Source organism: Cryptotermes secundus, unplaced genomic scaffold, assembly GCF_002891405.2.
Source record: "Cryptotermes secundus unplaced genomic scaffold, Csec_1.0 scaffold970, whole genome shotgun sequence".
Taxonomy (NCBI): domain Eukaryota; kingdom Metazoa; phylum Arthropoda; class Insecta; order Blattodea; family Kalotermitidae; genus Cryptotermes; species Cryptotermes secundus.
Window position 1 is genome coordinate 317,423 of NW_019744131.1, and position 24,368 is coordinate 341,790.

The following is a 24,368-nucleotide window of genomic DNA, read 5'->3' on the forward strand; positions in this document are numbered from 1 at the left end:
CTTGACAAAGCCTCCGTCGTTTTTTTCCTTCACCTCAGCAACATCAGCAAAACGCTGAAAAAAATTTGATCATTTCGGGACTTCTTTCAAATCACAGCATGCTTCCACGCGACCTTGTTTTTGTTCAGCAGTCGGCAGTCGTGGCACGAATTTCGCAGCCACCCTTTTCATTCCCAATTCTTCTGTCAAAATTCGCTGAACTGAGCTCCAAGTCACTCCCGACAGCTCCACAATTTCTTCAATGGTCCTTCGTCGATCTTGATGATTTCACGAATTTTTTCAACATTTTCATGTGTTCGGGCCATTGCAAAAACGACGATCACACAAAACAGTTGTCACTATAAACTCTGCCGAAACTAGTCCTCACCTTCTGAGGCAACGGTAGTCGGCTTATCGACTGAGGAATGTTAGCTCTATGCGCTCATACCGGCAATACGCGGTACTACAAAAGCTCTGCCCACAAAAAAATTAGTTCAGTTTCTTTTGGGTACCCCATCGTATAACTGACTGCAGTTGTGTACAAAGATTATGTAAAATCATATGCGTATCATTTGATACAAAAGAAATCCGTGGCCTATAATCCTCAAACGAACTATACCGACCGAGGGGCAACCGCCGCTTGTCGGCGAAGTTAGTTCCAACTTTTGCAGATAGAGGGCGTCACGTGGTCAGCGCAGCGGATCCCCATGGCCTTTAATCTCAGTTCTATAGACCGGAGCCGCTATTTTCTTGAAATAGCTTCTCAGTTATCCTCACGAGGCTGAGTGGACCCCATTCCAGACCCACTACTCGGTAAATCTGGTAACGGGACCTCTGGATCTGTAGGCAGGAACTCTGGCCACTAGACCACAGATACAACATATTAAATAAATAAACGCAGCTTTGTGCTGTGAGTTCAATTTTAAACGCTCTTTGGAGGGATTGGTTGAGTCGTGTGTTTTGTTTTTTATCGTCGAATAGGGTGCGAAAAAATATTACGTTATATGGGAAAATATTTGAATGGAAGTGGTCGTAAGTTACTTGTAGGTGCGATATCGGAATTATTCTGAAGCGACTACGCAACAGTCATGATACAGGCCTACACCTGTTGATATAGTCAGTATTCCAGCCGAGGTTCAAACCAGCCGCCTACCTACCGAATGGAAGTCAGATGCATTGCCTGCGAAGTTCACGTGTTCGGCTTTTCCCCACATGTGATACCGAACTCAGTATACCATCTCGAGGGTTATGTGCAGAGGTCTATCAGTGGGGCTCCTTTTCGTGGCCTAAGTAGAGGTTGTCGAACCCTGTGCTCTTTGTGTAGTATCAGTAGTTATTAATGCTGGAAAGTGTAGAGTTGCCTTTGTATAACGAGACTGGAGCCACTGTGTCTGAGCCGCCAGAGTCAAACAAGCAATAAATAAGACAACACACGAGCTTCACGTCATCTTATATAGGCTTAGCTGTTACAATGAAGGAAAGGTTATGTATGTATCTGTTGTGTATATGTGTATACAGTTGACAAACAGAAGTGATAATTACACAAGTAGGGTAAACAAATATATGTGTGTCAAGTAGTTGACCTCGGAGTTAATATAAATTCAGACGTAAGTTGCAGTAACAAAATGCGTTTTTCAGCGTGATGGTTAAGCCTCTGTATTTTGAAATTGGCGCATTCACAAGAGCAGTCATGTTTGCTACATTATTCATACATCTGAATTAACAACAAGTTGGTATGTTCTTCAGAGACCTTGAAGATAATTCCTTTGGGATTGAAAGATTTTTGTCTTTCAGTGTTGTACAAGGAGGATTTTTACTTTGTTGACCGATTCCACTGTTCTGTGGTTCACGGCGAAAGTGGCGCCTCTTGACACAAGGCGCATACAATTTTGCCGAGGAATCAGAATGCCTGACCGCCGATGACGTTTGGGATGAAGTAGTTACAATTCACAGATAACAGAATGTATTCAAAATGCTGTCCCTCTGCACGTAGATATCTTTCACATTTGTTTCTTTTAAAAAGTCCAACAATCCTTCTTGCACTTAACCTCTCACCAGACACAAACTTTCATTGGATGTAGCGGGGCTTCGTTGTTTAGATGTGGATTCTGTGAACTCCAGAGCCGATTATTTTGCGTATTGTGTATCCCTGCAAGTGAAACTACACTTCACCAGGAAAGAATGTGAATTGCAGATCGATCTTACCTTTGACGAAAGAGTGCAGATACCAACTGCAAAAGTGAACCCTGCTAACTGGATCGCGCGGCTGCGATAACTGTTGATGATAGAGTCTAAGCTTCGGCAATTGTGTTGCCGTTCTTGGACTAGACTTTGATTCTCCAGTCTCTTGAGCTAGACGTTCCAGTGATTTTCTAGGTGTGTGTACAAGTCTGGCCCCTATGTCATCAAACTTTGTAGTATGCACTCGGCGCTTATTTTTGTGTTTCTTGTCTGCTAACAATCGCGTTGTTCTAAGTTTATTCACCAAATTAAAAATTGTCAGCTAGGAACTCTTTCATCACGAAATCTAAGTCGAAATTTTCGCCGACACTTTCTAGCAGATCTGGATTTCACGTAGGTGTCATACAGCAATACGCGTTGCTCTGAAATATACCTCACCATGACGTCCCACACTGCTCATTAACTGTAACTAAGAACAAGTGATTAGTGGAGCTGATAACTGCTGTCTGCTGCTGACAAATCATAAACAAACTACCTCGCATGAACCGCACTGCTCGCCGGGACACATAATGCCGTCAAGCGGTCCACAAGTTAATTACTTCCCTTCATTCCAAACGTTACCGGCCATCAGGCCGGCGGTGGACCGGTCGCTGTGAAGCGCAGAGCCGTGAACCGGTCGACAAAGTTAAAAATAACTCTCTGTATTGTTGACTAAATGATAATAGAGCTCATTGGAAGGCATTGGTGCTGTAATTTATGTGTACGATACACGGTGTAAAGTGACTGACACTAAAGGACTCAAGGATTTGGACTGCTGGGAAGTATTTAAATCAGTCCAATTTTGAAAACTTGTTGCTTTTAGGTATATTTATGTTACGAAGGTTACAGTTGCATTTGAATGGCGGATGAAGGGTGTTTCTCGCCATATTCCTTACACTTGGTAAGACTGCCCTGAACTCGAAATTGTGATTGGAGGCTTCTGCGCGTCCAGTTTCAGCTAAAAGAAAACTAGCCTGTACATGCACACTGTATTGTGATTAGAGGAGGCTCACTTTCCTCTTGTCAGAAGATACCGTGTACATGATCCAGTGTTATGCCATTAAGCCTTGTTTATTTCTATTCCAGTTCTCTCTTTTTTTTTTTTTTGACCGGCAAAACGAAGCGTCAGTGTTTCTGTTTCCCTACTATTGTCATTATCTTAAAAGAGAAAAGACTGCGATACGGTCTTTCTGAAAGGGCCGTAATTTTAACATTCGCCGGCATGATAACATCTCATATGCTCTGGTCAGAAAAAATAATGTTAATACCTCTAAAGTATCGATAGGAATGGGCTATGCAGTGGATTCAGGTGACTGAAAATAGAGTGCACGAGTGACCTCTCGTAAACAGTGTTCGTGCATAGTCTGTGTGGTCTGTTGGAGCACTCTCTGTGGTCAGTGTCTCATAGGAAACCACAAACTGAGTAACTGGAGTGGAAAGGGTGTTTGCATGTATACCATAATGTAATATGCAGAATTCCATCTGTCCATCTATGGTTCTACAGCCCTTTGTAACCTCGGCCGCTTTTTTAGTTTCTTAATCCATAAAAAGTCGGTAGGACTCCTTGCACGGGGAATCAGCCCGTCGCAAGGCCAATACCTACACTCAGAACAACACAAACGCAATAAACGCATCCATACATCGAGTGGAATTCGATTCCGCCAGCGGGCGAAGCGAGTTCATGCCTTGGAGTGCGCGGCCACTGTGATCGGCCAATACACACAACTAAGCTGCTACTTATTTTAAAATGGGAATAGGTAAATGTTAATTAGCAAAATCTCTCACATCGAATTTCAACAAAACATTTGGAAGGCTTCATACAATACATGAAAAGTCTTATATAAACTGGGTATCAGTATGGATCAGATATCTGAATTACAGACAACTTTTGATGGAGACATCTAGTAACGAATTTCAGAAAAATCTGTAAGGTGGTTGATGGGATACAGTGAAACCTGTGTACATTGGCCTACTGTGATCCCACTCGAAGTCGGCCAACTTACAGAAAGTAGTGTTGAACTTTCCCATTTTCTGTGTTTAGAGTGACTGCACCTCTGTGTTACTTGCTGGAGTTTCCTGGGAATGTAAAGTAAATGTAAATGTAATTTTTTAAAAACTTTACATTCCCAGGAAACTGCTGTGTTTGTGAAATGTTCTATTTTGTGTACTATGCATTGTAGCATATAAGTGTACGTACTTTACGTCTAAACAACTTATGTGATGTTTGCCCTCTGAAGATGGTCCACAGAGACCGAAACATGTAAGGGTGTTAAGTTTTCATGTAGTAAAAATCTTACAGGTCACATTGGACGGAGTGATTTGTATTTGTAATAATCAAATCACTGCGTAATGTTCTTAATTCTCCTGTTACGCCTCCATGCCACTTCATGAGAAAGGGTGCACACTTCCTAAACAACCTGTATATATGTATATATATATTTTTTTTCTTGGCACTAAAACTCCAGTGGGCCTAGGCCTACCTCCATGAACTTCTCCGTTCACTTCGGTTTTTCTAGATCTTACACATTCGGTAGGACTCCTTGGACGCGTGATCAGCTCGTCGCAAGGCCTCTGCCTGTACACAGACACAGAAAAACGCATTTTGGATGGTTACGGAGTTATGACCGTTTTTTTCGTTCCCGTACACGCCCTCGTGTGAACCGCGTCTGTCATCTGGCGGGTCGCTATTTTTAGCCATCTACAGACAGAACGTTCTCGTTATCTCGACACTTGAGAGGTACCTAAGGCGTGGTGGGTTGGTATGTCCGGCGCGGTTCACAACCGAGCGGCAGCCTGTGTTGCTGCCGTCGGTGGTATTTTCGAAAATCAGCTTTAAGCACCGATCAATTCAAATTAAAGGTAATTTCACGAAGTTAACTTTACATCCATACTTTAAAAGTATCATGTATTATGCTGGTTTATTATTTTGTTCCGTTTATTGTCAGTAATCGTTACCCTCTATTCTAAGTTTAAAACGGTCATAACTCCGTAACCGTCCAAAATCGGACACGTGTTTATATGAAATTTCTTGATCACAAAGACCTAGGAAATCACCTCCTGCAGTTATTCCTTAAAGTCGTGAAACACCCTGTATATCAGAGATTCTGACTGACTAGTCACTGTTTTTAACAGTCTAATGAAACGCTATATTAAGGTTAGGAAATACGTAGCTTGAATGTGTGTGCATAAGCATTTATGCCAATTCATGTAAATTTACTTCTGTCGGTGCTGCATATAAGCGTTCATTTAGATGACTAACATGTTCCAAGGGCATCAAGACTAAAGACAAAAATATGAGGGGTAAGATGGCCCCCTCCTTCCTGACGAAGTAGGAACGCACCTGGATCACTCATTCTAGTGCTCCAGTCACGCTTCAACCACGTGACATCACATGGCCGTCCAAGTACGTCAAAACACTCGACACACGCTTGCTTCAGTTTCAAAATTGATACAGTATTTAGGTCAGAGAGTTTGAACGTCAGATTTTGACATCAACTATCAAAATTGCGGTTTTCGAAAACTTATATTTAGATGTAACAGAGGCCCTGATTTAGGACATTTCAGTGTTTAAAGAGCCAATTCTAATCGACGCCGCTGAGTAGGATTCTTTCTTCCGCTAAACTCTCGACGGAGACGGATCCAGTTTCTGAAACATGGATACCCCAAACAGTGGATAACATTCGCACACAGAATCGTTAAATATTTGTGTTGTGTTCCTTAATGGCAGTGTTTATTTACAAGAGCAGTATAATTAGTAAACCGAGTCAACATTATCCCATATGATTCATCACGAGCTGTGAGTAGGTTCTTAGGTCTCAGGCACTCACTGACAAGCCAGAGCAGCGGATACGGCGACTCGCATACAGTGACGGGAGATCATGCCTCTGCACACAGCAGTATCTCTGTTTCACGCCAATGAAATGAAGTGTACACTCAGACTTCCTGCGGTGCAGTCGATGGATTAACAATACTGCATAGTATTAGGGAGGTCTCAAGTTCGAATCTTGGCGAAGTGTCTTCGCAGTTTTCCTCTGTCCCTCCAGGCAAGTGATTCTTTCGACACTTTTTCGATCCATCAATCACCATCTTTCTAACATATTATAACCATACAGGCCTACTATTTCCACTGTGTTTCGGTCATGCAGCCATCTTTAGTGGTGTGCACCAGATTTTAGTAAGACATTAAAAATTTTGCATTTTAGTATCTCTTATATTATTAATTCTGACAGAATTGAGTCACAGTTTTGTAATGAATGTCTAAATCATTAAAATAATGTATTTTTTTTTTTGCCTCGCTGCAAGTAGGAGAGTCACATAATTGTAAAATTATTGTTCATTTTTAAATGAATATGACCAAAAATGAATTGTAATATTTTAAATTTATATTAAAATTTGGTAGACATTTGCGAGCATAGATGAATGGCTGAAACTTGGAGGGCGTACTGAGTCAACTGCCAACGAAACTGATACTGTATCAGGTTGATTCTTGTTGAATTTAATGTATGAAAATCCATCACTGATTGCTCCAGAATCATTCAGTTAGTTGCAGAATTTGCTTACAGTACATAAACATCGACACCAATGATGGACGCAAAGGCCGCATTTGGAAACTTAATGACTGAACCACTCTTCTCTCGTCTGTTGACAGTGCAGGTTTTAGTTGTGTAATTCTAGCGTCATAGCTATGGTTGCAATATCTATCAAGGTCTTTCAGAGGTCTCTAAAGGTGCGTGGGCATTGGCGGCACTGTTCCCTCAGAGAATCCCATCTAAGAATTATGTTTACGGAATATTTTACTGCATCTTTCATTGGCGTATGGTATAGTTCCTGAACAACACAAATTTTGGAAGTAAGGCATGACGTATGCACTAAACTATATGCTTCACTATAGAGAGGCGAGCAAGAACTAAGATTTAATAACATAGAAACGCAGTAATGCATTTCGGCAAGTATATGTTCAGTCTGCATTAAATTTGTCAAATATACCATTAAAACCACAAAAGTTCCGCAGTCGCCATGCATGTAGTTGTTCATACAATTAATACCAAATATTTCTTACAAAATAGTCCTCGTTATGATTTAGCTTTCATCATATTTCAAACCAAATTCTAATACACGGACTAAGAGGGAAGAGATATATCGGCTTAAATTTGCACATGTTTTCTTTAGCTGACTGTTCTTTGCTGTCTGTCTCTGTACAAAATTTAAATGCCTTCTTCCAATTTTTTTTTACTTGTTACCAACTAACGGAAAGCGAAATACAGATTTCACATTGTCAATGTCTAGTATTTTACATCAAGGAAAATTTTACATTTTTCTAAGACGTATTATCACAGAACATTTCAGAAATCTACATAAAAATTCTTCGTATTCGACATGTCTTTATTGTTCATTGTAGGGAATCGAAAAGGTAAAAAGTGTATGACATTTAGTGCAGTGTTATGCATATCAAATAGCGTGAACATCCCCTGACAGAACTTCCTGCAGGAGCGATAAACATACAAGTCCCTGTCTCGTTATATAAGGAAAATAAGCTAAGCAGCACATTTCTTGATCAAGCATCTGCAAAGACATTTCTATATCAAATAGTTGCAACGCTCTGTGAGGATCTATAAATCAAATACCCGCCGAGATACCAGTGTTAGAAGGCTGTGACACGTTTCTTCAGTTCCAATTTTATCTGTAGCTCTCCATTATATTGAATACTCAAGACTCCTAATTAATCAAACGGGATAGCATGGATTTCCGCTCTAAAAACATTTGAAAATCTTGAATGTCTAAACATGTCCAGACAGACGCTATACCAGCCGAGGAGAAGGAAATTTTACCTGACATCTTCTTTTGGTGAGTTACGCATTCCGCATGGCAGTATGTTAGTAACTTCGGGGACGGACTAAAGGTTCATACTTCCCTTTAAATGGATCAGGGTAAATGGCGACACTAGCAGGAACTCTAAATTGACTGCAATATTTAGTGATCCAATCCAGCACACAGTTCCTGGATAAGACTCAGACTCTGAACATGAATGTAAACAAATATCTTCGCTTGTAATGTGTTCATTTCTACAAAAAAAAATTACGCCATGTAGATTGTTTTCTTTTTCTTCACATTTTCAGGTAAGATCTGCCGCCTTGGAGTTGGAGCTGTTTGTCCTGGAACGTCCTGTACATTCATAATTCATGACAAGGCAAGATTTTATTCAATCATTTGCAGTGTATTAAAGTTTCGTTGCTTTAAATTCATCACCTAACACTATTAAGGTCATAAAAACAAAGATGTCTTAGTCATACAAGAAGCACGACGCAAATAATAGAGACATGGACAACTTTGTTTGCATGGAGTTGGCAGTGGGCCGGATGAACACAGCCGCAAGCCTGAGAGAATGATAATGCAGTGGATTAAAAAAAAGTGTATGTTTGTGTGAATGGAGCATTCTCTGTTAGTGACGCAGTGCGTCAGTCAGGTAGTCAAAGACAAAGTCATCTGCTTTGTATCGCTTTGGTTCTTCAGTTATTTAACAAGTTAGTTGATTAGAAAATTAGTTACTAAGCTGGTCAAACAGTGTCATAAATCCACAGAGCAGATTTCTCTCTGAGAAGCTCTCATAACAAAAAACTTACCTGCATTTTATGGAACCCGAAGATTCATTACCGTGTTCAAACCGATTAGCTGCCGAACCATACACTGAGTCAGATTAACACGCGACACACCGACAAACCATTTGCTTAAGATCGAATTTGATATTATCATCTACTCCTAATGCTTCACGTGGTCTCTCTTCTCCAAATTGCCCAACAGGAATTGTGCATACATGTGTCCTCTGAGTTCTGTAAGCCCACCTCATCCCGTTTGCCTTCATTTGAACATCTCAGTAATACGGTTGCTTGGTGAAGGACAAGCCTACATTTAGTTCAATTTATTTCGTTTACGAAGCTTCTTTTTATTATTAATCAGTCAGACTGCACATATTCACGATTCGAGCTTCTCCGACAATTCGTCAGTAGAGTTTTGGCAGTTTATCGCGAAAATTCCAACCATAACTATTTTGATAACATTAGAATCGCCAGGGTAAGCCTTGAAAGTTGATGTCTGAACAACAGAAGACTCAAATGGCGTCTCTTGGCGGATGAGGCAACACAATGAATTATTCATTCCCGTTTGACGCCAGGTGATGATGCGCAGATACACCCATGAAAGAGCTGATCTTCTGAATCGTTTGTTTGAATCACAACAGAGCAGAACTGTACTTACTCGTATATACGTCTTTGAAAATCCCTCTGAAAATATGTACGCTGTATTTTAACCGTGTTATAACATTGGCTGAATTACATTGAACAAGGATACTAAACAGGTCAGCATGATATTCGCATTTTTATTTTTGTCGTAATTTTATATGTAAGTAGAAGTGAGCACATACCCTTCACCTCGTACTTCGATCTTTCAGTGTGTAAACGAAATCAGTGTGTCTGCATGTGGACGACTGCATAAACCCTATAGAAATACAGTGCTCCGGTGTTCCGTGTTTTCCACATTCATTTGCCAGTTATGGAAGAGTATTTGGTCCCGACAGCTAACAGCAGCAATAAGAACTGCTGGACTGCACGTCATCGAATTCCAGAACGCAGTACTTTTCGCAGTCACCGCCATAAGAACCTTAGACCTCATACAGTGAAAGTCTGTTGGATTATTTAACAACGCTATATAAACTGCTGAGTTTTTATAACGACGAATTATACATATGGTGAGATTATTGTGAATTATGAATTAGGGTGGATGTGAGAAGAGGTGGTCTTTGTCGGTTTTAAGATGATATCCCGGCGTTTGAGATCATTGACTAAGGGAAAGCGCAAAACGCCTTGGTCAAGTATTCGGAATTCGTTGGTGAGTGCAAACGCAGTCGAGTCAGATACGTTGCCCAGTAACCGATATGTACTGATGAGTTCTATCTATGAAACCTCCCATTAAATTAAAAAGTGTCATTTACGTATAACAGCTAACTCCATAGAAAATGTGATGCAAGGGCCGGTCAAGGCGTATGCCGTATTCATTGAACTCCATAGAACATGCGTTCTTGTGAAGCAAATCGACGCTCAGAGAGTCAAGAAGTAGCGCAGCTCTTATGGAACCAGAAGGTTTATTACCGTCTTCACAAGAACCCCCCCCCCGAGCCAGATAAGTCAGCACACAGCCGCACATTCTGTATTAGCCTTCACTCTGACGTCTCCTAAGTGCTCTGCCTTCAGTGTTCCGACCGAACTTCTGCATGTATACGTTTCACTCGTGCGATGCGCGCTACTTTCGTGGGCCATCCCATCCTTCATTTGATGTCACGAGTGCGCGAATTATGCAGAACTCCTCTTATGGGCCGCGCCATAGCTCAAGCGGTTAGTCGCTGGCTTCCCACCGCGGCGGCCCGGGTTCGATCCCGTGTCTGATCATGTGGGATTTGTGGTGGACCAAGTGGCGCTGGGGCGGGTTTTTTCCGAGTACTTCGGTTTCCCCTGCCAATCTTCATTCCACCAAATTCTCCAACATCATAATCTCCCGGGGCAGGCTACAATAGGCCAATCAGTGGCCGCCGTGCCGAATGGACCCAGTTTGAATCCACCCCCCACAAAGCGAATTAAAAGAAACTCTTATGCAATTTTCTGCACCCTCCTGTTAATTCATTTTTGGCCAGAATGTTCTATTCGGTACCGTGGTCTCAAACACCCCCAACCTATATTGGTTTTATCGCGTGAGAAACCATGTTTCACACTCGTACAAAACCGTACGCAAAAATGTTTCTGCATTTTAATTTTTATGATTTTGAGTAGACAGTGGTCCGATAACAGTGGCCACGAGGTTTAAGGTGCATACTGTCTTCGCTCGCTCGAGCACTGGAACTGTGGGTTCGAAACCTGCTCAGGACGCATGTATGCGTGCAGTTATTCCTGTGTAGATGGGCCTATTCATGAGGTTGTACCACTTGCTCTTATCAGTCGTAGTTTCAGAAGCTAAATTTGAGTGGGAATAGGCCATTGGGCCCAATCTGTAAAAGGAGGAAGAAGAAGAATACGGAAAACTGGAGAATAAAGATGTGAACGGTAGCGAGAACCAGAATTTGGCTGCATTAATTTGTTGGTGAGTGTAATGTTCCAAAATATATGCGACCCCTAACTTGTGGAGCCAGGGTAGCTCAGTCTAGTAGCTAGGCTATGACGTGAACGTCCTGAAGGAACAGAGCACATCACCTAGACCCTCTCTGGGCCTTACCCAGCCTCCAAAGCAATAGGCTTATAGTGTGTAGCCGAGCACTCACCTCCACGAAGAGGCTCCGCGTAGTGTCTATGGAGTGCATGTACAGAAAGCACTGGCGATAGACGGTGGCGCGTTAGGTTCTTGTTGCATATAGTCCAGGAAAATAGACCTCTTCGTACGGCACACGTGGTGCCTTTCTTCATTGCAATATTAGTATGTCGAGAGACACAGTGGGCATTGCGGAATAGTTGATACATTTTTGCACTACGTATGTAACTCGTCCTGGTACCTGCCTCTCGTTTGCATACATTTCGTGGGCATTCCGAAAGAAAAATGATGCCAAGGTAAAAATGCGTGGAGCACTCACCAATGTGACGTCATGTTTAATTGAGTACAGGGACAAGTTTCCCAGTGCTGATTATGTTTCTGGGATCGGATGTAGGATTCCTGGCACAGAGGCGTAAGACGGTTAAGCCTCTGTCGGCTTCCAACAGGAGCAACAAATCAAACAATGGCAGAGGAGATCAAAAGCATAGTGCATACTGCAAAGTCATAGATTTCGCTGTTGACAAAACTATTCAGTACTTGGGACGTGGATATTGAAGTATTTTCTTTGTATTAATTAAACATATGGTGCATAAAACAAGGTGTAAAAAGTTGTTATCTCAGCAAAGTGTATGTTCTTGGCAGACGTGTTTTTTTTTTGGAGAAATTTTATTAAGTGAAATTGAAGTTCCGGTGGTGGTGACTATGAAGAATACTTGCTATAATCTGGGATGTGCCGGCAGAGGAACGCACTGTCTCCATCTTCTTGGTTGAAGTATGTTATAAACCGCTACCAGGTGACGCGGCATCTCCTCCGGGATTATAGCATCCTTAAAATCTGATGGAGTGCTGTACATATTCCATGAAAAGCAAGGATTTTAATGGTCTGATTAAGGCTAAAATGAAATTCGCCCTTCAAAATGTGGCTTAGTCTATCTATCTGTATGCCTCTCTGTCCGTCCGTCCGTCCGTCGGTCTATCTATCCACCTATATTAATCTGTCTATCTGTCTATGGCTCTACAGTCCTTTTGTTTGACCTTGACCACTTTTTCAATTTCTTAATCTTATGCACAGTCGTTAGGACTCCTTGGACCGGAGATCAGCCCTTCGCAAGGCAGCTACCTACACAAGGACACCACAAACAGAAAAAACGTACACACAGACCTATATGCCTCTAGTGGGATTCGAACCCACGATTCCAGTGTTCGAGTGGGCGAAGACAGTTCATAGCTTAAACCGCGCGGCCACCGTGATCGGCATAGTGCAGTACATAGCCATTTCACATTCAAATTGTATCCTTTAATGTCTGTGGTGACGAGCGAAACGGAACATAGGCTCGACCGGCTCGACCTACTGATGAGAATAGCCATGTGTAATGAAGTCTGCATAGTTCCGATAGTTACTGTTCCTTCTGCCTGTACCCAGGGGCAGCTTCCGAAAGGTCGTGTATTTTTCGTATCCAGGCAACGGACAACATCCAAACAAAATTATCTCACGAAGACATGATCTTCAATTTTGCGTTTTGCTTCACCCGTTTTGTCCAAATAATATTACATATTTCTATTCTCATTTCTCACACGGAACGAGTGGATGCCCATTAGGCCTTCAGGTCTTCCGAAAACCATAGATAACATCACATTTAACAAAAATGGTAAATAGATGTCACACTGTTTTTTCTCAAGTAATACGCCAGGCGTCAACAATTCTGGCTACTATGTTAAATCACTCACAATCTTCATTCGTGAGGTTTCAGATTAAAATGTTTTCTGTGGCGTGGAAGTTCGCTGACGCAGTTTTTCGGTTGAAGATTTCGGTGAAACTTGAATGCCGAATTTCTTATTTATACTTCATTTAACGACGCAGTTGTTGGCTCAGAGTATGTAACTTGGAATGGTTAGATGACTACGAATCATGACTTGGAAAGGGCGCAGAAGGGGACGGTAATGGCCTAACTTGATATAGCGTTAAGGTATTTTCCTGGAGACTGAGGAAAACAAAATGAATCAGGAGAGGCTGTCTCGGCCGAGATTAGAATCCGACAGTCCCGACTGTAAGTCACAAGCTTAATGCTTCAGCCAGTTTGCACAATATCGAATCGTAACTCAAAATGAAAATATAAGCAAGGTCGATGCAAGCCCTAATGTCGACCTGGCCGCCGAGGAATTCCTCCGCTCCAAAATTTCTTAACACGTCACAATTAATAGCACAAAATTTCCGTACACTGTGACGAATTGGTGTCGTAGTTTTTAAAACCAAGAACTAAGGAACGATAATAAAATTACGGCGTCATCTGGCCACAGCATCACGGGGTGAGTTTGCCAGCTAGCGATTACGGAATGTATCATTGTCGTCACTTGGTGTTCGCAGATATTCTTACATTACAGCATAACATATTTAGATGGCATCCAATAATTAGTCACGTTATAAACAAAATAGCAGAAAATTTAATTTTCATTAAACAAAATTTTTCCCGCCCTAAAAGTGTGATGCTCCTGGAGGCCACATAATGCACTAGTACTGTTGCTCCAGGTCTACCTATCAAGTTGCTTGATTTTTTTTTTTGGTACTTCAGAGAGTCTTTTAAACTTTATTGACCGGTTCATGGCTGTGCGTTTCACGACGACTTGTGTGTCGCTTGCTGCGAGACGCATACGAATTTTGCCGTTGAATCTGCATGCATAATGGCCGATAACGTTTGGAATGAAGGGAAGTAAATAACTTGTGGACCGCTTGACGGCATTATGTTTCATGGCGACCGATGCGGTTCACGCTGGGAGCTTGTTTGCTATTTGTCAGCAGTAGGAAGCAGTTATCAGTGAGCAGTGTGGTACGTCATGGTGCGGTGTACTTCAGAGCAGCTTGTATTTTCGTAAGACACCTATGTGAGATACGAATCTGCTAAAAAGTGTCGACGAAACTTTCGATGTAGATTTTGTGTTGAAAGAGTTCCCAGCTGATAAACAATTCATAATTTGGTGAATAATCTTAGAACAACCGGACTCTCAGTAGATAAGAAACAAGAACATAAAGCGCTGAGTGCTTACTGACATAGGGTCCAGACTTCAACATGCACCTAGAAAATCACTTAACCGTTTGGTTCAAGACAGTGGAGTGTCAAAATCTAGTGCAAAAACCGCAATACAATTGCTGAAGATCATACTGTATACAATAAATAGTAATCCACGGACGGTTTGCAGCGCGCAATCCAGCTACCAGGGTTCGATTTTGCAGTTCGTTCTACAGTCTGTCGTTGAAGGTGACATCGATCCGCAGTTGATATTCTTTTCTAATGAATCGTGGTTTTACTTCCACGGATACATAAATACGCAAAGTAATCTCTACTGAAGTTCACAGAATCTAGATCTAACCCACGAAGCTCCACTCTATACAATGATTGGATTTGTTAGCACCTTGGATATGATCTCTCTTTATTACAGTCAGTACTGCGATATCGCTTTTACACTTTATAATTTACTGTTGCACACACACTAGTCTCTCGTCGGAATACAGTTAAAACACAGGAACAAGCACTTCAAATAAATCTTCAAATCACGTTTTCAATGCTCACAGGCCGACATCCTGTATTCTTCTGTACTCCTGGTTCCACTTCGCTCCTTTCGCGTGCTTCCGCCGCCACTGTTTCTCTCTTCTAAGACGAACTCAGAACTCAGGACTCTGTCACTCACTGCTAGTTCCAGTTAGCTCTGAACTTACGGCTCATAGCTCTCGTTGTATAGACGCAGCACGGACCGCATAGGAAACAAGTTGTACTGTTGTTGATGATGCAGACCGCACAGGAAACACGTCACATGATATCTCCTCAGACCACTGGTGCGTTGACTGTCGCCTAACAACGAGCTGTAAACATTCGTCCTGCTGTTGTAACGCACTCAACTGAAGGTTGTCGTTGCCTAGAAACGCTCTTTTCATCCACGTTACAGTATGTACAGCACATTCTCGGGTAATTCTTTCCAGAGTTAACAGAATAAGACAGACTGTATGGCTGGTTTCATCAAGACTCAGCTACTGCCCACACTGCACGTATAGCTATGTGGGCTTTGTCCGATGTCTTCGGGAACAGAATTATCAGCAGCCAGCACGTTCACCTGATCTTATTACTTGTGATTTTTTCTTCTGGGGTTGTTTGAAGGGCAAAGGGTACAACAGTAACCACCGAACTGAAGAGCTAAAAAAAATTTTCATAGGGAAATTGCAAATATTCCTGCAGAAGAGCTCCAGAAAATTAATCAAATCCTCTTCAGCCGGTGCGAGAAATGTCTGCTTGTAGAGGGACAGCATTTTCAACACCTCCTGTGATCTGTGAAGAAAGGTAAGAAATCAACTTCATTCCGAATGTTATCGGCCATCAGGCATGCAGATTCATCAGCAAAATTCATATGCGCTTCGCAGCAAGCTGTGCACCGGCCGTCATGAAGCGCAGAGCCGTGGAATTGGACCACTAAGTAAAAATCCTCCGTGTAGGAACTGAAGCAGGAAGTGCGGCGAATGTAGACGCCTCTACGGATAAAGCTACGGCAAGTGCAAATATGGGTGTCAGTTCCGCTTAGAAAGAAATACTGCGTCTTAGAGAAGGTCGCTATCTTGCCTTTTTTAGCCAGTGACGGCAAACCGCAGTCTAAATCATAAGCTCTACTATTCTTTTAAAGGTCAAACGAAGGAGTGTACTATAATTTCAGTAACATTATAGGAAAGGTAACGAGCGAGAAGCATTTGCTGCAAAAATGTCGTCGTAATATGTCCTCAGTGAAGGTTCGGTCAGAAATGGATACAAATTCTCGGCCAGGTATCGTGGAAAATAACGTCACTATGACGCAACTGGCTTGTCATTCAACTCCAAATGGAGATCATGGGCGTCTCTAAGCACGTGCAAGACTATAATGCAGACTGGTTGCCTACCCTTGCAGTTCCTTCAGAATCAGTAAAGCATAAGGGCGCAGGTGCGTTTGTTTAAGCAGTGAATAATGGCCCCTGCATGTTCATGTACTAGCCTTAAGAAATGTGGAAAGGTGTATTACTACACAGTGATATTTTCAAAAGGATTTCTTTGATATTTTGCAATACACATCAACTGTTGTTTGACATTAGATGTATATCTTGCGACACATAATCTGTATTTCGAATAGGGCAAGCCTACTAATATTTTGTGTGATAATCCTATCTTGAGAAATCTGATGAACTTAAATTCAGGTCCCGTGTAAAACACGGAATATAATTAATAGGTAGACACTAAAAACTAAACCTGCCAGATAACATTTAGCGTAGACCAACAGCTCCAAATTTCGTCGAAATCCGTATGGTAGTTTCAGACAAGGAACACTTTTGTTATAGGCCTACGACTATTATCATGCATGTTTTAGTACCATTTACAAAAGAACCTAAATGAACATCCCTAGTGTGTGCGTCTGTGTTCAATACTGTCTTAATTTTGACACCTTTAGGCTCCTTTTACTCGAGAGTTAGTGGTGCCTTAGAGAACTGTTCATTTAAATGGAGCATTTTCCAAATAATCACAAGAATGATCAGTGGTTCGCAGAGAAAAGCGACAAACGCTCGTTGAAAAGAAGCCATATTGTAAGAATGCTATACACTTGGTCGTCGACGTACGACCGGCCGCACTTACGACAAAAAAAAAAGATAAATAAAATATGATTAAAATATAAAAGTTTTAAAATAAATTATAAAGATGATAAAACGATTAGAAAGGTTAAAAAATGTTGTTAATATATATATGGCCGACATACGACCTGTCATTCAGAACGGAAGTCGGTCGTAAGTCGACGACCACGTGTAATGATAATTTTTATAAAATTAATTTATTTCATGGTCTGTTCGATTATGGGTAAAATTCTACCTCGAACCGACGCTATAGAGCTGAGTCGTCCTTGAGTAACAAATGGCCTCACGGCTTTTCGAAAAATCCTATCATTTTATGATACATGAGTGTTCATCATCGTGTTCACAAAAACCGGATACTATTTTCTGTCCTGAGCCAAATGAATTCAATCCACACCTTCCCATTATAATTCTTCATGATCCATTTTAATATTATCCACCCCTTTACACCTAGATCTTCGTAGTTATGGAAGTCCTTTGAGTTTTTAACAGGTGACATTGTAATACTCAAAATGCACCACTGCTGTGAAGACCTACATTCTCATTTTAAGATCCAGACCTAATTGAATGCACATGCATCTCCTTTGATTACTTCACAGACTGACTAGATCAGTGAGCTCTGCTTGCTGTCTGCTTTCCCATTGGTTTCTTCCTTGGCTTATTCTTTGACCATGAAGATACAGGCAACATTTTCCTCCAAAGCATCGGTTGACTTTCAACGGACTACATGGCGTTCTATCCCAGAAGTATAGTTCTCCGTAACGACTGCAGAGGGAACCTCAAATCCTACACAGACCATGGTGTTTCTGCTGTACGTCTGCGTAGGGAATGGCTAAAGAAATATTCGTAAGCATCTCATTCGGCGTTGTTATTGGCGCTTTTACAACAAAAAGCTGTAAAAATTCGCCTACTAGTTTTGTGGTGCCCGTCCATGTGTCCGCATGTGAGCTCAACTGCCGGCGAACAGATTAGCACGGAACTTTCATGTCAGGGTGATTTACAAATATTTGTCGACATATTCCACTTTTGGTTAAAATCACACGAAACTAACTAACAATTCTCACGAAGACCACATGTATTTCTGCGCGTATCACTGTCGCATCTTATCACTTATGTATCAGGGCTAACGATGTTTCGAGTAAAGGCGTCACACTAGGGAAAGACTTTTGATTCCAAATATATTTTTTCCATGCGTTTTACTGTTTGCCTCACCTATCTGACTCTGAGGCCTTCCCTGAGCGGTGAGTAGTTAAAATTGTGGTCTTCTGAGATATGATGCCGTCTAATTTGGTAGAAAAGTGCCAACATTTCGGAGGAATCGGCTTCCTCCATCTTCAGGATAAATTTTTCTACTCTGAAGGAAACAGGAGATTCCCCCAAAATGCTGATGTCTGTATCTGCTAAACTAGACGGCGTCACACCCAAGAACATCATAATATTCACACGCCGCCATGAGGGACTGAAACTCGCGCAGTTTTCTACACCCTGCAGAGAATTTCCTCTTTATGAAGCAGGAGGTTTCACGACCATCATCACAAAAGCATTCAACTGGACTCTACTCGGAGTTGGTTCGTTTCAGTTCACATCTTCATAAACCAGTTTCCCTAATATTCATTATGATGCTACGTCACTCAAGAGGTTTCCCCCTTTGAAGTTTCTGATCCCAAATGTATCCTGTGAATTCTTCGATTCCGCCATAAGGGCTGCATACCCCGGTCGTCTTATGTGTAAATCAAGTCACCCTAATAATGTTACGTAATTGTCTGCGTTATTATTTCTCGCTAGTGTTCAGGTATGTCCTCCTAAACACTCTTAACATGTATTCTTCGGACGGAATAACACGCATGCAAAACAAGTGAAATTATAATAATTCAAGCGAAAGGTACTTTTTAAAACACCACATATAAATGAGTGAGTGACAAGTCGTGTGGAATGAAGCAGTTAAATGATTTAACTAGAATGAACGTCAGCTGTTGGACTAGCCCCCACTGTTTAAATCCTTAGGCCACGACAGAATGAAACAGGAGTGACTCGTTGAAACGAAGTGAATCCATACATACGTGTAGGTGGCACCCTTAATGAGCTAAATACGGGCACGCCGCCTCTACAGAAATGCAGATGAACGCTAATTAAGTCTGCAAACAGGCAACCCATTTAGGGACAAAACCTATATAAATAATTGATGGTACATCACAAGGTCAAACGTATATATCTGATAGACCGTTGCGTTGTGTTTAAATGTTTAAAATATTTCGTAACCCATGAAGGGAGTTGTCACGTCGGTTAGAGCATTTCGGATGAACTGATGTGAAGTCACAACGATAACGATATTTGTGTAACACAGTGTCTTCCGTGTGGTAGAACTATGCCTCTTTCTGCATGACGTGGGTGGAACTGGAATTCAGCCGAACCCCCTCATCACAAGCTACATCTATGTAGAACAGACTGTAGGCGTTTTCAAGTGTAGTTCATTCTTCTTACGGTAGGCGCGACGCGTAGGCCAGGATGTTGCTCATTCTCATGATACAGCACGGAACTGGCAGAAAAACGTGCAGTCTGGCTGGCCAAGATCAACTCCAGGCGGTCACTACGGTCACTAGGGTCACTACAGTCAATACTGCCTTCGTGACGTGAGATCTGTGGTTCTCAGTACAGCGAACATGAAGATCACAGTCTTCTGGCATGTCCCGTCGTATAGCTTGGTCTTCAGTGTAGCTCATGGAGGAAGTCGGTACCTCCAAAAACGTCGGCACCTACCTACTAGGTTTCACGGCGTCATATAAAAGGATTTTCAATGTCTGGATTGTTTGCAGGAAGTTCGTATATAGAAAAGTCGTACATGGATTTAATCTCATGCCATATCTTCATCAAAATGTTGTTTCAAAACAGAGATATTGTAATGAACGTTATAGTCTACTGCCGCTTGCAACGGGACAAAACAGATATTGTAATGAATGTTATAGTCTACTGCCGCTTTTAACGGGACAAATTATAATATATATTCGTAGTTTATTTTTAATTGGATTTTTCAAAACACCGCAAGAAATGAAACACGATATCAGCCGCAGGTTAGTGGGCCAAATGATTCAGTTCAATTCGAAATCTATTTAAGTACTCACTGAACAGCCCAAAGACCAGTTATGAAGTAAGCACGAGAAAAAAAAAAAGGAAATGCGAGTAAACGCCTACATCAGCAAAAGCCAGAAGACAATATGTGACAACTTCTGTCATTTAGGCAATAATAGAAATTGAATAACTGCAATGACATCAGCCGTTAAATATCAAAAAAAAATGTATGTTATTACATTCATATTTAGCACAGTTATATTTAATAAGTAAGAAAGTATTATTATTATTATTATTATTATTATATTGTTATAAAATATGATTACGAGGAACAGTTCTGGTTCAAACTATGTCAATATCCTTGCAAACAACATAGCAGCTTAAACACATTTAGCAAGAGGACAATTTTTGCCTGAAGAACAAACTATTGGACATACAGAACGGGCACTGGAGGACCAACTGTTTCCACAAAGGGAGGATAGCATCTAGAGCAAAAGCAAGCTTCGAGGAATAGTGCGTGTTCTCTGAATCATAGGCATAACTGTAATAGACACGTTAATACGTTAGGAAAGTATAAAGTTGGCACGATTATGGAAATGAAATCAGAAATACTTCCAGATCTTAAACAGAGTCGTTACGGGTTATAGAGGATTGACAAGTTCATACTTGCGACCAGTATTTTAGCTTTTATAGAGGAGCATGTAACTTCAGTTTTACTGATATCGAGTTCCATCCGGTTACCAGTGCACCAACCCCGTACAGAATAGATTGTAGTAGGTGGAATTAACGAAGAACCAGTCAAGAGAGCCAGTGCCCGCATGGTACTCGATCCGTGGACATTTCGCTTTAGCAATGGGCGAGGGTTCTCGTCCTGCTCATGCTCTTTACCTTGCCTTGATATTGGGCACTCTCGGGTATGTGTGTAATACTCGTATTAAGCCTGCCGTAGTTCGGATATGGGATTTCCGTGTTTCCTTCTGCCTCAACCCGCAGATGCCGATACACTACCCGTAAAAAAGCCAGGGCTTCAAGATATTTACCTACTCGCTATCCTAGATCATTACATTATATGCTATAAACCTTTGCATCTGAAACAGAGTCCTTGCTTCTCAGAGAGGTGTAAAGTTCTCCCGACTTTTCAAACGCTTATTCTCACTTCGAAAATGGACTTTGAAGGCATCGAATTTTATATATTTTCATGTGCCTGTTTTGAAAGGCTTCAAGATTGATCTGTGTCATTTCGATAAGAAAGTGGTGACCAGTATCTTATTCTTACTTCGAATTTGTAATTGCATACATTTATGTAAGTATGACATCAGTAACGTGCAGCCTACATACGTCATAAGTACTGTACTGACAGTTAATAAGCGAAAGCGGCCTCCGTAGTCTAGGGGTAACGTTCCCACCTCATGACTCAAGGTACGCGGGTTCAAACCCGGCGGAGGTCGTGGAATTTTTAAGGGCGGAAAAATTCAGGGAACAAGTCCTCCGGGAGGGACTTTAAGCCGTGGGTCCCGTGTCGTAGCTTTAGCGCACGCAAAAGAACTTCATGTCTCAAGGAGACCTCTGAGCCAAATTTTAAATATATATTTCCCGCCCAACAATAGTCTCTAACGCCTCTGGTAGATGGGGGAAGCATCTTGACACCGCTGAGCCAGTTGAGGCCGAACTCGCTGGCTGAGTCGGGACTGATGGCACGAACCAGTACCGGTAGGGTATAGAGACTGGTAGAATATCACAGAGGGACGTACAATAGATCAAACTGGTCGCGGTGCATGGGGAAACCCACCCCCTCTAATAATAATAATAATAATAATAATAATAATCTAAGTGAAAATTATATTAAGATAAATGGTCCTAACGCTACACATGTTAAAATATAAGAGTATGAATCCACAGCGAGGAAACAGCGACATCAAAGATCGCTTTATGCATTATAACCTATACGCCCATAGTTTCCTATCTAACACAAGACAGAAGCTGGAAAAAAGATGGAGACTTACGAATTTTATGTTGTAGACTGCAGTTTGAATTATAACAATGAGGACTGTGGTTTTTGATGTTGGAAACCACACAAATATGTGTACGTCAGCATATAATGCTCAGAAAATCAAATCATAATTACTTAAGTATGGTTCTTCGTCCCCAGACTAAATAAGTTAATGATATTATATTTAAGCATCCTGTTGCACTGTGTATAAACTTGAACACGGTGGAAAGCTGTTGTGAAATAAAACAGAAAGAAGACACCTCGAAACTTAGCGGATTTTGAGTTGCTCAAAGACGGATTCAAGTTCAAATAAGTTAACTCTTGGGATGTTTCCTCACACCTGAAGTCCTCAAGGACCCTTCCACATCCTCACCGCATCCTCTGGAAATATGCAAACTCTGAGATGGGCAGAGGTCAGCAGCTACTTCAGTGCTAAACCATCTCATATATCAGTGTGGACACAAACATATAACCAAGTAGACAAATGTAAAACATCTGAGAGCTTAAACAAAAGTAACGAAAGAACCAACCAGTCAGAAATAGAAAAGTGTATGTGCTGCCTAAGACAGAACATTTATTTATTAGGGCCGGGCCATAGCTCAAGCGGTTAGTCGCTGGCTTCCCACCGCGGCGGCCCGGGTTCGATCCCGGGTCTGGTCAAGTGGGATTTGTGGTTGACAAAGGGGCGCTGGGCAGGTTTTTTCCCCCGAGTACTTCGGTTTCCCCTGCCAATCTTCATTCCACCAATTGCTCCACAATCACCCTCACCTCTCATCTGGGGCTGGTACAATAGGCCAGAACTGGCCGCAGTACAAAGGACTTAGCCCCACACCACTAGCAATCTGTGCATCCACCCATTTCGCAGGAAATTAACTTTTGCTTTACACAAAGACTGCGTTGCAGAACTGTAAAATTCGTAAATGAATAGCGTAGGTGGTGAATACACTCAACATTCCGTCAGACAACATCGTTCAAATCCTTTCACATCTTAAGTCTAAGGACAAAATTCGCGTTATGCACAGGTGTTGTCATTTTCTTCACTGCAGCCCCCTGACGGAAAATTATTGTATTTGCATGTGCATGCTTTGATTCGAAACCGCGGCAGTTATATCTGAAATTTTGGATGTCATATCGTGTCTGTCTGTTTCAAATAAACTTCCGAAACTGAAAAAATAATTTGTGCTCACGTGATTCAGAACGTTGACCGTTATAATCTAATATCTCAGATTCGGAATACATTACCTTGTGTGCTTGTTTCTCAATAAAGATCCGAATTTATGAAGATCATTTACGTTTACCCTCTACTCGAAAGCCTTTCTTAATATTGCCCTTTTTTCAATTTTAAGCGGACCGGATACGGATTATTAGCCATCAGTTCCAGCTGACTTAGAAATGAGGATTTGATGCAAAACGGGTGTAGTCCCCCCCCCCCAAATCACCGACTGTTTTTGTTGCCATTTGGTTAAGCAACTGACGCCAGCGTGCATGGTGAAATCAGCCACTAACTCTGTGTGTAAGAATCTGAAGGAAACGTTCCACGTGTTTTCCACGAGTTCGTAAAAATGGAACTATGTCCTCTTTGTGCCGAAACGTCCAGTTGTGCATCTCGTTGCGCACTCACGGAACGTCTGCTGAGTTGTATACGCAATTAAAAAGACGACTACGGTACATATGACTGTCGGGACGGTAGCTTAATTGGAGGTGATATAATACCGTATTGGCGACATGCTGTCACTTTTGTCCACATGAGAATGAATAATGGTGACAGGACATGCTTTGCAGTAGAGACCAACCCAACATAAAGCTACCGCCTTTTCGTATGCGCATTCCTCTCTCCGGTTAGCTCTGTTGTATGGAACATAGCAGAGTAGACAAACTAGTGACATAGTTATGAGACTGAGCAGTTGGAATGGATAAGCATCTGAGGGCTCAACACTTCAGTTCCAGAAAGTTATGAGTGAACTTATTTTTGAAGCCAGTTGGTGGCATGAGAATCAAAATACAGTCAACTCTCGATTATCCGGGGGCGGATTAACCGNAGTAAACTGACATGTTATACACTGGATGGCTGGAATTTTGTCGGTGACATTGCAATCCGTTTTTCCATTGCTGTCCCGGCAAACATGTGAAAGTTAGACAGTACTAGAACTAACATCTTAGTAGACTTTTATGCGACTTTTAGGGATATTGTTG

The 24,368-nt window shown here is 41.7% G+C and overlaps 1 protein-coding gene across 2 annotated transcripts in view; it reads left to right on the forward strand.

Annotated features, from left to right (window-relative positions):
• The window catches only part of LOC111874557 (probable serine/threonine-protein kinase DDB_G0282963), a 217,569-nt gene that overhangs the window by 82,104 nt on the left and 111,097 nt on the right, over positions 1-24,368 (forward strand). Inside the window, exon 1 of one of the 2 annotated variants that reach the window (XM_033755500.1) lies at positions 8,368-8,386. The exons of the other annotated variant lie outside the window; for it this stretch is intronic. The gene's annotated coding sequence lies outside the window, so the exon portion shown is untranslated. Of the gene's footprint in view, positions 1-8,367; positions 8,387-24,368 lie in introns of those variants that run through there. 2 annotated transcript variants of the gene reach the window in all.